The sequence below is a fragment of the Manis javanica genome, chromosome 7, assembly GCF_040802235.1.
Source record: "Manis javanica isolate MJ-LG chromosome 7, MJ_LKY, whole genome shotgun sequence".
In the NCBI taxonomy this organism is placed as follows: domain Eukaryota; kingdom Metazoa; phylum Chordata; class Mammalia; order Pholidota; family Manidae; genus Manis; species Manis javanica.
The window spans coordinates 51,908,687-51,921,463 of NC_133162.1; the positions used below are offsets into that span (position 1 = coordinate 51,908,687).

Consider the following 12,777-nt stretch of genomic DNA (forward strand, 5'->3'; position numbering starts at 1 on the left):
TGCACACTCCAGGGTAACGCCTCCATCACTCCTTGCTCTGAACTGAGTTCCCACATACAACATCCTTCAATCCTATGTACACACTTAAACCTGTACCCCAACCCCATGTCTCTTAATCTCATTTCGATATTTTTTGACCCCACCAGTCCTTTCATTCCCTCTACCAGCTTCTGGCTTTCCATCTTCTGTCACAGTCAAGCAAGCCCAGTCAGGAATATTTTCCCTCCTGCCTGGACCCAGTTGTTATCATTGTGAAGATGATTATTTACTAATCATCCCACAAATGCTTATTAAGCTCATATTACTGCTGAAAGGCAGTGTGACTTGATCTTCAGTGAGTCGTTAAGTGCAACCAACACTCATCAAAGGAACTGTAAATTGATGGCTGTGATAATCCTCCTCATTATCAGATGACCTCCTTGTTATCAGCAAGTGTGTCAAGAAGTCATAGAACCTTAATAGTGTCTGTGCTGGCAAGTCAACACTGGCCTCCTGGAGAGCCCAAAATGCACTGTCCGTGAATGTATATATATATTCAAGTGGGTCTACATATATACATATATTTATTTAAATTCAGCCTTGTTTATGGTTATGGTGACATAAATTGCAACAAGATGCCAGAAAATAAAAGCAGGTTAAAAAAAAAAGAAAGAAAGAAAGCTAACAAAGGATCATAAAGTGGGACCAGGATTAAAGCTAAAAAATGCATAGTACATATGCTACCCATTGGCCACAAATTTGACTCTTAAGCCTTCAAGGGTCCAAGCTGAAAAGAAAAACTTGATCATTTGCTTTGTTACAGGATCTCTATGAAAAACTAAAGTGATTGTTTTAGGATTTATAGTTGATATTAACAAAACCACAAGAGAATTTTACCTGGGGAGACTCCAAAAAATGGATTATCATAGAACGTAAATAAGCGATGGCCTCAACAATACTTAACTATACTCACAAGGATAAGTTTCATGTATCTTCATCTACTTTCATTATAATTGATAGTAACATAGCCAAGCATAAATCAGAAAAAAGTAATTCTTGGGAGGAAGGGTGGTAAGGTGGACAAAAGACTGAATGTTTATATATGTATTAATAGATGTGAGTACACTATATATAGTGTGCGTGTTCATACGTAATTTTTAAAATGTTTTTTTTTACCAAAACACACTGATCAAAAGTATATTTAGTATCCACAAATGCAGTGAAAACATTAGTCAGCAACCAAGATTCCTACAATGGTAAATATATCATAACTGACAAGTCTATTTCCTGACTGCCTCTCTCAAAATTATGGTTAACTTAAAATCACCACTAGTAATAACCTAAAATCATTACTAGCTCCAGTGTGCATGCTGCTGACTCTCATGTCCCCAGAGCTCACAGTTTTCCCTGTGAATTGATAGTTTGGGATTAAATACTTGGGCTCTGGAACAAGGCAGTTTGGGTTTGAATCCCTACTACCTTTATGACTTTCAATGGGATGTTTAACTTTTTTGTTGCTTATTTTCTTCGTCTGTAAAATGAAGGTTCCTGATCACCCCTACTTCATAGGATCATTGTGAATATTAAACTTGTGGAGCCCAAATAACAGTGCCTAGGGCACAGTAAGCACTCAGTGAATGCTGGCTGCTGTTATTATGATTATTATTATTATTATCCCGTGAAACTGTGCCTTAAATGATTGTTCTGCACCTTCTCCTCACTAAACTATAGCCATTAATTTGGAAAACCATGGGTCTTGTGGGCTTTTGTCCATCTGTACAGCACTTGAAAATGCAATCATTAATCCCTGCTTACTTCACTGTTTGCCTCCCAACTAGACCATAGGTCCCACAGCACCACAATGGCATATAGCATCTAACCTCCTCATTTCACATATACTAAGAAAACAGAATCTCAACACAGTTAAGTCATTTCTCCAACATTGACCTAAGTCAAGAAGTGAGGTCCCCTGACTGCTAGTCTAGTCCTTTTGCCATTAGAGCATCTTGTTTTCCCACCGACCCCATGACACAGTCTCTTTGACTCTCTTAATTATGCCCCTACACAATGATGACTCTTAAATGCTCCCCTCCTGCCCAGACTCTTCTCCAGTACCTTCCAGTCAAATTCCTATTTAACACTGTCACCCGGTCACCCACAGGCTTTTCAAACTTCACTTGCCCTAAGACAACTCAGAGTCCTCTTCTCTAATCTGGGAAGTCCCCTGCATTTTCTAGCTCTGTTGGTGATGTTATCATCCACACAACAACCCAATCAAAAACCTCAAATTTATCCCTAATCTCTCTTTCTCCCTCATCTCCTAGATCCAGATCCTGCTAGTTTCACTTACTAATTATTTTACAAATTTGTCCTTTCCTAATAATCCCTACACCACTACTTTATTTTGGTTTAAACATTTTTGTAGCCTTCTGGCTTTTCTCACTCAAGAAATCATAAGCTATTAAGGAAAGCTGTACCCTCATTGCATGCCCAGACCCTGTGCTAGAAGCCTATATATTTTGTGATCACAACTCATATGATATCCTAATTTTACAGAAGAGGAAGCTGAAGTTCACTTGAACTATTTATAAATGCCTGGGTAATGTTGGAGAGCCCATAAGGTTATTGCAACAGCCTAAAGCTATTGACATTGAAACCTGTTACAACCCTAAGCCAAGGGAAAGAGGAAGGAGTAGTGTACCGAAAAGGCACTCCAACAGAGCTGTGGCCTCCAGTAGAGTCATACAGCCAACCACAGCAAACTGGCAAGGGGGAACAATGAGAATAAATATCTGGACTCCCTCAGCTCCTGCCTATACCTCCCATTGGCCAAATCCATCTAGAAGCTGAATGTCAAGGGATTTCATCAGTAAAATCATGAGTCAACCTCCCCAGGCACAGAGCAGAGCAGCAAAGAGAAGAACAAATCGAGAGAGGAAAACAAGATATCCAGAAGCATGTAAAAGCAGTAAATGGTAGCGCCAGGATTTAAACCTTACTCTAGGTGATTCCACATTCCTGCCCACAATTCCATGAATTTATGTGGTGTTTCTAAGAGCAGAGAATAATTCTTTGTACCCAGAATAATGACTTTCATATAGGGAGCATTCAGTAAGTATTCATTAAACTGATTCAAACTAGACGGAATCTAATTTCATGGCCCAAATCAGCAAGGCCTCCCCTTGGACATTTTGTGACAGTAAAGTATGTTCGACTTTTCCCTCATCTTTTCTCTCTCCTTTCTTAAATCACTCTACCTTAGACAAAGGCAAACTGTTTTTTATTGAAGTATAGTTGACATATAGTATTATATTGGTTTCAGACGTACAACATAGTGATTTTACAATTACATTACAAAATTCTCACCACAGTAGTTACCATCCATCATCATACAAAGGTGTTACAATATTATTGACTATGTTCCCTATGCTGTACTTTTATCCCATGATTAATTTATTTTATAATTGGAAGCTTGTACTTCTTTTTCCCCTTCACCTATTTCACCCTTCCCCCAACTCCCTCCCCTGTGGCAACAACCAGTCTTTTCTCTCTGTGTTTATTAGCCCATTTCTGAGGAAAAGGCTAATTTTTACTATAAACAGTTAGACAGTGAGTATTTTCAGCTTTGTGAGCCATAGAGTCTCTCCTGATATTATTCAACTGCCATAATAGAGTGAAAACAACACTGACAACACACACACAAAGGAGTGTGGCTGCAAGCCATGAAACTTTATTTGTGAACCCTGAAATTTGAAATTCATATTCTTTTCATGCATCACAAAACCATTTTTCTTTAAATTTTTCTCAACCATTTAGAATTGAAAAAAACATTCTTAACTCAGGTTATACAGAAACAGGCAGTGGGCTGGATTTGGCCCATGAGTCCTAATTTGCTAAACTCTGAGGTAGAGAGTCCCTCAGATGTGCAAGACATTCTCTGGGTATATTGTCACCTGGATCAGGCCCTTCTTCGCTCCCTTCCCTGTTTGAAATTTATCTGACCTGTACCGGACCTCCCCGCTCTTGTCAGGTGACCAGTACTCATCTGAATAAGTGTTGTGGATTGAGCACTTATTTTGTGATTATAGGGTATTCTCACCTCAGTGAGAATCATTATGGTAGGTACTGAGCTCTTAAAATGTGCCAGTCACTGTACTAAGTGCTGTATATGCACTATCTTATTTAAACCTCACAAAACTCAAACCAAATTCCAAACAGAAATAATATAGATGATTGAAATAAACTGGGGCCAATAGTGGTGATACTGGCAAGTAAGAACATACTAGTCCTTCTCTAAAAGGCCCTTTAATGTCTGAAACCTAAAAAGGCACTGAAGTTAACGGAGAGGTATGTAATTGAGAACTTGAGAGAGACTGCTGTGGTCACTCAATCATGAAATAAAGGCACTTCTGCCTAAGAAGGAGGCTGTCTTATTCCCTAGAGCAGATGAACATTCAAGTGCCTGTACCAATAAGGGAAACAGTGGTCTCATGCCCAATGTGCCAGGTGAAGGATATGGGCAATCTCTGATGAGCCAACTCTTCCAGAGAGTATTAGCTCCAGCAGGGCCAAGGAGTGTAGTGGAAAGAACCTAGATTCTGGTAGCCCTACAATCCTGACTCCAGGATTTACCCACTGAATGACCTTTTCTAAATTAGTCTTTGTGCTTTTATTTTCTTATAATACCTACCTCACAAGATAATAGCAAAAATTAAACGAGATCATGTGTGGAATCCTGGCAGAATGCCTCACTTGTACTACCCAGGTAAGGTTATGGTAGCTTCTCAGTATATGCTAGGAAGGAATGATTTCTTGTGGCCTCAGCCCAGGGACTACTGAGCCAAGCTTTTTCTCAAAGAACAACTCAGACAAAGGACCCCAGCTACTCCTTACAGGGCTTGGTCTGTGAATCCAGTCAGGCCCAGGACTGCCAGATGTCTCCTGAGAGCTAAGGGTAAAATATTCTAAGTGGCATGGTAAGACAGGTGAAAGGGAGTCTCAGAGGCACCAGCCTGTGCTGTCGAATTTATTCAGGGTGCTGGAGCTTTGCACAGCCTTTGTGTCCTGGGTTTACATCGCAGAACTTAGAAGTTTCATTTTGAGGTTAACAAAATGCCCTGGCTCAACCACCTAGAAACCAGGGCCTTATACCTAGGAATCCATTGTTCTCAGCTTACCAAGAGAAGTCAGACTCAAAGGGACTTGATTTCCCTGGCTGTCTAATCCTATTAGTGACATCAGCCTGCCCCACCCCACACCCCATCACCTGTTTCCCACATTAGCTTTTACTACCTAATAATAATTGCAATTATCTCTTCCATACCTTCACGGCCTAATTTAAGCTACTTAAGAACAGAGGGGACTATGGCAATTCCTCCATGACAGCAGATCCCTTGATGCACTGCTGTAGGTACAAAACAGAAAAGTGCCCAGCTAGAGTGTGAATATTATCCTAGAAAGGAGAGAAAAGCCATTAACGCTTTTGAACTATGAGGTAATAACATGATTAAAGCAGTATCTTAGGGAATTCTCTCTCATTGCACAAACTTTTAATATGGAAAGAGGGAAAATTAAAGGGGAAAAATTAAAATTCAGAATACTGATTAAGAGGTCATTTTAATCCATGAAGTCTGAGATAGGTCTAAACTACAATAGTGGCATAGAAAGAAAGAGGAAAGGATATTTCTGAAACACATCTGAAGCTCGTAAACTCCAGTGTCCTGCAGGGCAGGAACCATGGCTGAGTCATCTTTGTGACTCCATATACCTAGGGATGATAGGCACCAGCATCTGCCAGCATAGCTATTATCAGTTGTTTAAGTACCGAAACACTTCTATATGTGTAAGCAGCCACTTACCTGAAACCACCACTCACTCACCATGCCTCCTCCTCTACCCCAGTCCCACCAACTCCCCAATCCAGCAACTGAAGAGTTTATTCCTGACACAGAAGAAGGCTTTGAGATCCCCACTCCTATGACAAAGCTGAAATGCTTTCTGATTGGCCACACCCTTGCCAATTGCAACATATATTTAATACTATGTATATTTGGCTCCTGGTGCATAGTAAGTGATGAAGGAAAGAAGGGATGGGAGGATGAAGGGAGAAGAGAAGAGAGGAACAGACTTCGATGACTGGTTGGATATGGGCATAAACAAGAAAAGGAGTTCTATACACCTATAATCACAGAGACTTAGGCAGCTGTATGATTATAGTTTTCTTTCAGAAAAAGAGAAGCAGAAGGGAGAGTTTGGGAGCAAGATGTATTTTTTCTCCTAAAAATAAACTGCATTTGAACAAAAGCTCAGTTGAGAGAAATAAAATTTATGAAGGATTGGTTGGAAGCTGTGCAGACCATCAATTCCTCTCTATACTTGAAAAGTTACCCTTTGGAGAGCCCAGGCGAGCAGAAAGCTATGAATCTCATGAACAGCCTTCAGGAAACTCCTTTAGGCTCTTAGGGTCCAGTGGTTGTGCTGCACCTCCTGAGAAACTGTCTTGTTTTTATCGTATGAACAATGAACTGTGTAACCAGTCAGGTTTCTTATTTAGTCTTAAAAACTAAATCTGTGTCTCACCTTCAGCATGTGTGCTTCATGAGTGCTCCACTTCATGGTCCTACTCTTGTTTCATTTTTCCCTGCTCTTCTCTAATTTATGTTTCCTTGCCATATGATATCCATGTAAGTTGAGTTATGTCCTTTTTAAGACAAGGAAAGGACTAAATTAACTCAAACTGAGTTTGAACTGAAGGTGGAATATTCAGATAGAAATATCCAGTCAAGTTAAACATTTTAAATGAGCTCTTGTGTTTCAGCACTTGAGAGGCACTGTAAGAGTTGTATAGATATGGAAGATATGACCTTGTGAGGTATAGATTCTTGGGGGCAGTGAAGATATACGTTCATCAGAAGAAATGGTATGACCCCTAAACCAGGATTTGATTAATAGCAGAGTGAATGATATCACTAGCAAATTAAAGGAGAAGGCAAAATCCACATTAGCCATTCCAAGTGTTCCATGCACCTAAAATGTCCTTTGGCGCTACTATGGAATCAAATGATTGGGCTTGTGAGCCTTGAAACTCTATGTCATTTGGTATGTTAGCACATCTATGGTCAGATTCTCTCAAAACCTACAGATAACCATCATTCTCACTTATTTTGGGTTTGTCTTTTCATAGAGATACCTCACTAATTTGATTACTTGGCTTAACCATTCTCAAAGGATGGGCAATAGAATGGGAAGGCAGAAGAAATCCAAAGAGCAAACATCCAAAGACAGGAAATCCAAAAACAGGAATGAATTTTTTACCAGGATATACCCCAACTATCTAAAGCAGTCAAGTGTCATCAATACAAACTATCAGCCAAATGATTATAGACAGATGGCATGGTAAAACAAAATAAAACCTGTATCTGGCCCCAAATAGCTGCTACCTCCCTAATCCTCACTGTTTTATTTGTAAAAATGGAAAAGCAAATCTTTGCCACGTAATCACTGAAGTTAGATGTACTGAGCATTTTCTAGGTAGACAGCATTATGTCAGCATTCAGGATGATAGACATTACATGGCCTCAGCCCCATGGAGCTGTGGGGGTCCCATGAAAGAATTATTTAAAAGCACTTGGGAAGAGTACCAATGCAACATACTCAGGTATTTATTATTTGGGGAGAAACAAATAAGTCCTTTAAGGTGAATTGAACAAACTAAAGCAATTCCAGATCAGGAGGGGAAAATAATTTTGAAGCCACAAGCTTTTTCTAAAAGTTTGTAGCTAGAAATCATCTCAGAAGCCCTATGAAAAGGTCTAGCATCTCAAGAATAGATGGAGAGATACTGCCCAACTAGAATAAAATTTAAACATAAAAGACCATTTAGACAAGCTCAACAGAACAAAAGTTGAAATTCCAGGATTGGCTCTCTCTAAACAAAAATCTGCCAGGTTCTCCAGGCTCACTCTACACTTGTAGATAGTTGTTCCCCGCATGCACAGAGCCACTCCCTCTTGTACTTATGTCCTCAGCAAGCACAAAGGGATGCCATTTTTAGTAGCCCACTCAAAAACAGTCACTGAGACTAAAGTGAACACAGACCTAAAACAAAATCCCAATTGTCCAAGATATGGAGTCTTGTGATCTTCTGACCAACAAATGAACAGTTTCAAAACAGGAGGTGAGCTATCTGAGAGTGTACATAATGGTGAGAACTATAACCAGACATTCATTTATTTACCCTTCAACCACCATTACTTGGGGCAAAACCCAGAGTCATTCATAACTACATTCTTTTATAGCTTGCATCCAATCCATGATTAAAATCTGACACCTATGCTTTTAAAATATACCTTGAATCCAACCATTTCTCATAACCACCATTGTGGCAACCCTGGTCTGAGCTACCATCATCTCTACCCAAATTATCCCCAAAAGCCTCCTCACTAGTCACTCCCACAGCAACTAATCCCCTTCAGAGCAAGGTCCATGCAGCATCCAAAAGAGTCTTTTAATTGAAGGTCTGATCATGTCACTCCTCTACTCCAAACCCTCCAGGGTCTCCCACCACTGACTCGGGAGCACTGAGGAAGACATGGTGACCTAAGAGTGAGGAGCAGCAGCCTCGCCATGACAGCCCAGAAGCCAGCCTGTCAGAAGACTCGCTTTAGTCAATATGACCTTGTTGCTTGGCCGTGAGGGACTGCACTATTGTCAAAAGCCATGTTGAGCACACCAAGCCCTGAGATCCTAAAGGAAGATCTGACCCTTTCTTGTAAAAACTGTAAGAGACGCAGCTCCAGCTAAGTGGATGCTCAAGAGAAAGCTCAACTGTGTCATCGACAGCAATGCTATCCTCTGCTGGGTCCAAGAAGCCTCCTCTCTGACTGTAGCCCCACACTTTTATGATGCTTTTTATTCACCTTCCTCCCCACCCACCCACCCCCACTAGGAAACCCATTAGGTGTTCCCCCTGCCTTCAGAGTTCAAAACGGAAAGATAAGAGGAGAAACACAAAAAGATTGTTTAACATCATAAAGATAAGCAAAATAATCTGATTTTCCCAATCCCCTTGGTGCCTTGGTGCCTCCCTCTGGTCCACCATGAATGACAAGGATAGATTTCAGTCACCTTTGGGTTTGGCCATGGCGACCAGAGAAAAAGATGTGGAATTAAAGGCCAAACTGAGACTCTGAAATCCCTTTAAAGAGTAAAAAATAAAAACTCATTTTTTGGCCATATCTGGAAATTCAGCAATTAGTTAAAAAGTAGAACTAGTTGTAAGCTTAGTTATTACTAGGTGGTGGAGATAGAAAGATGACTTAGACATGACCCTTCCTCTCACAGAGGCAACTGGTGAGATTGTAAGAAAACCATCACACTAGAGTTCAACAAGGACTAATAATAAAAAGACATACAAGATGTTGTAATAACAGAGAGAGTAATCAACTGGGGCAGGAACAAAGGGCAAAGAACAAAGAGGGCAGATCGTGGCATACTTCTAGAGCAGTTTCTTTTTGAGTTGATAAATTAATTAGTGCTAAAGTGCAAATGGCCTACAGAAAAATGTTTACAGCAGTATTATTCAAAATAGTCCAAATGAGAAACAACTCAAATGTCCACTAACTGATGAATGGATAAACAAAATGTGATATATCATACAATTAAATATTACTTGGCCATAAAAAAGAGTGAAGTACTGATACATGCTATGACATGAATAAACTTTGAAAACATGCTAACTAAAAGAAAGCAGACAAAATATTACATATTGCATGACACTATTTATATGACATTTTCCAAAGAGGCAAATATACATAGACAGAACGTAGATTAATGGTTGCCTAGGGCTAGAGTTTTTGGGGAAATGAGTAGGGGTTTTCTTTTAAGGGTAATGAAAATGTTCTAAAATCTAAGTGGTGATAAATGCACAATTCTGTGTATTATTATTTTTAAAAAACATTTATTTGTATACTTTATAAATGGGTGACTTATATGTAAATTACATCTTAATTTTTTATGCACATGGACTCTCATGGCTTAATTATTAGATGATAATTGCTCATCTACAGGGACTTTCAGAATCCTGCCTGAAAGATCATAGAAATGGAGTTACTTCCAAAGGGTCGAAGAAGCAAAGGAGACATTTTGGTTGCCAGAGTCTTCTGCTTTGCCCAAGCCAAGAGTCTGCAAGTACTTCCCTGGGCCGGATCAGGCCACCTCTCTCCTCACCATCATCATTCTGTTCCTATGACAGTTTTTATTAACACTATTTTGAGGCCTTCAGAGGCATCCCTTTGTGAGAAATGCAGTAGTCATGTGGAACAGCAGGCTGGAAATATTACAATGCTCATTACTGCACAGAAAAATGATCTCAAACTAATTCTTAACTGAACGTTTGATTCAGTATAAGTCTGATATAATCCTTCCTCTTTTTCACAATGCTTCCAATATGCTGCCATCTGCAGAATACCTTTTCTCTCTAAAAACAAGTTCCTGCCTAGATAATATAGTCAATGAAAATCCAGGAGGAGAAACATATGTCACAATAAATGAACAATGCATTTCCATGCTCTCTCCCCACTATTATTTTTCATTCCAGTCCACTAGCTTTGAGTGTTTATTGCTCCAGATGATTTTCTCTGAAGATATGTTGGATTTAAATTCAATTAAAAAAGGACAGAAAAAACACAGCAAGCAGCCTTTTCTTTTATGTCCAGCTCAGTGGGGATTCAGATTCCAAATATGGCCTAGGAGATCCTTAGCCATCCTTCTCCCCCAGCACCACCACCGTTTCCCTCTCCTGCTAATTTTAAAGGTCTGGGCTAACACTGCAGAAGCCTGGTCAATTCTGTGACCTAAGCAGGACCCCCAGGAGTCAGATCTTTAAGGTGAATTCTCCAAGTTCACAACAGACACGCCAGTTAACTTTTTTATCTAACCCTCTCACAGTCCCAAAATATCCTTCCCACAGTCTTTGTTAAATGGACAGGGACCCACGTGAGCCCACCTTCTGACATGCCTAACTGGAACAGAGGGGATGCCTGGGCCAATGAAATTCAACCTCCTGAAGACACCAAACTGGAACAAAAAGACAATGTTTAGTGAATTGAACTTGGATGTAGGAGCTTAAAGGCCACATTTCAGGGGAGGGAGTGGGGATAGCTGGTCCAATAATTTCCTAACTTGTTCAAGAAGCAGCAAAGAAACCCATTTGCAGGGGAGAGAAAAAAGCGAAGAGAAGAAAGAGGCTGAGAGAAGAGAAAAGCAGTGATCACCCTAAACCCAGGTTTCCCAGCCTCAGCACCATTGACATCTGGAACCACATAACTCTTTGTAGTGGAGGCTGTCCTGTGCACTGCAGGGGGTTCAGCAGCATCCCTGGCTTCTACCCACTAGTTATCTATAGTACACACCTCCGCCTCCCCCAGTTGTGACAAACAAAATAATCTGCCAAATGTCCCCTGGGGAGCAACTACCCTAACTAGACATTCATTTATTTACCTCTCAATCACCATTTCTCAGGGCAAAACCTCAGAGTCATCCTTAACTCCATTCTTTTATACCCTGCATCCAATCCATGATTAAAATCTGACACCTCTGCCTTCAAAATATGCTCGGAATCCAGGCATTTCTCATGACCTCCACTGCAGCAACCCTATTCTAAGCCACCTTTCACTCTGCTCTGTACCCTATAGAATGGCTCCTGCAGGCAGAATCACTTGGAATTCCTTGCCAGCTGACTTCTTGCTGGGTTTAGCCTGTGGGAGTCCCTCCCCTGCCTGATTTTGTTGCCATGGCCCTAAAATGGCCATGACCCTCCCTGACTATCTCTCTCCCTACACAGACACACCTCCATGTCTGGGGCTCTCTGAGCTCCCTTTTGCACCTTCCTTCCCAGAGGCAGTAATGGCCCCCCCATTGGTAGTCACTAGATACTTTATCCATTTGGTGTTTCATTGATCTCTGCACACCTCAGTAAATAATCTTTTTAAGAGGGTCTTTTGAACATCTTGAAGGAAACTTTTTATCTGAGTTCCTGCTTGATAAGCTTTTTAAAAGCTATCAAGTGGGGAACCAATCTCCTCTGTTCGTCTTGGTATAACTGAGGATAATGTCAGATCCCCTGGTGGAGTGTGCTTCAGAAGTGGAAGCATTCTACTGCTGGCTGGCATCATAGTTACTGCTATGGTGACTATTAATCATGTCTGAGATATCTTCATAACCCTACAGGATTTTGGAGATTTCAATATTTGATATTTGCACACTAAATACTTGATTAATTCAGGGAGCAGAAAGTGGGGAATGACAAAACTATTTCCTGATTTCAAATATATAAACTCATTATGTTTCTGGAAGATACAGGGGTATCTAGTTTTGTTGTCTTTGTTATTTATGGAAATTCCTCCCAAATTCTAGTAACAGATTGTTATATATAGCCTTAGGTGTCAGAGTTGCATTAAGTTTTGGTTTATGTCTGAGTATTCCAGTACACTGAGTGCCATAGGTATTGTGTTGACAATTAGGAGAAATATGTTAGGGACTACTGGCAAGATTTCATTTTGACCTTAAAACCTTGAAAGCATAAATTTTTAAATGGCTGCACACATGTCATAATTTATTTAACCATTGCCTGTTGTTATGTAATTAGCTCGCTTATAGTTTTGCTCTATGATAGTGATAGAATGTCCCTTCTGGTACCTAGAGTAGCCTGTACATCATTCAGCAATACTAGGCACTGCTCAAGTCAGGTCCTGGTGGTATAGCAGTGAAGGAAGCAAATCACTGCTCTTATAAATTTAT

At 40.3% G+C, this 12,777-nt stretch overlaps 1 long non-coding RNA gene across 1 annotated transcript in view; it reads right to left on the reverse strand.

Annotated features, from left to right (window-relative positions):
• LOC118969143 (uncharacterized) overlaps window positions 1-12,777 on the reverse strand; it is a 201,759-nt gene that overhangs the window by 57,337 nt on the left and 131,645 nt on the right. The window lies entirely within an intron of this gene.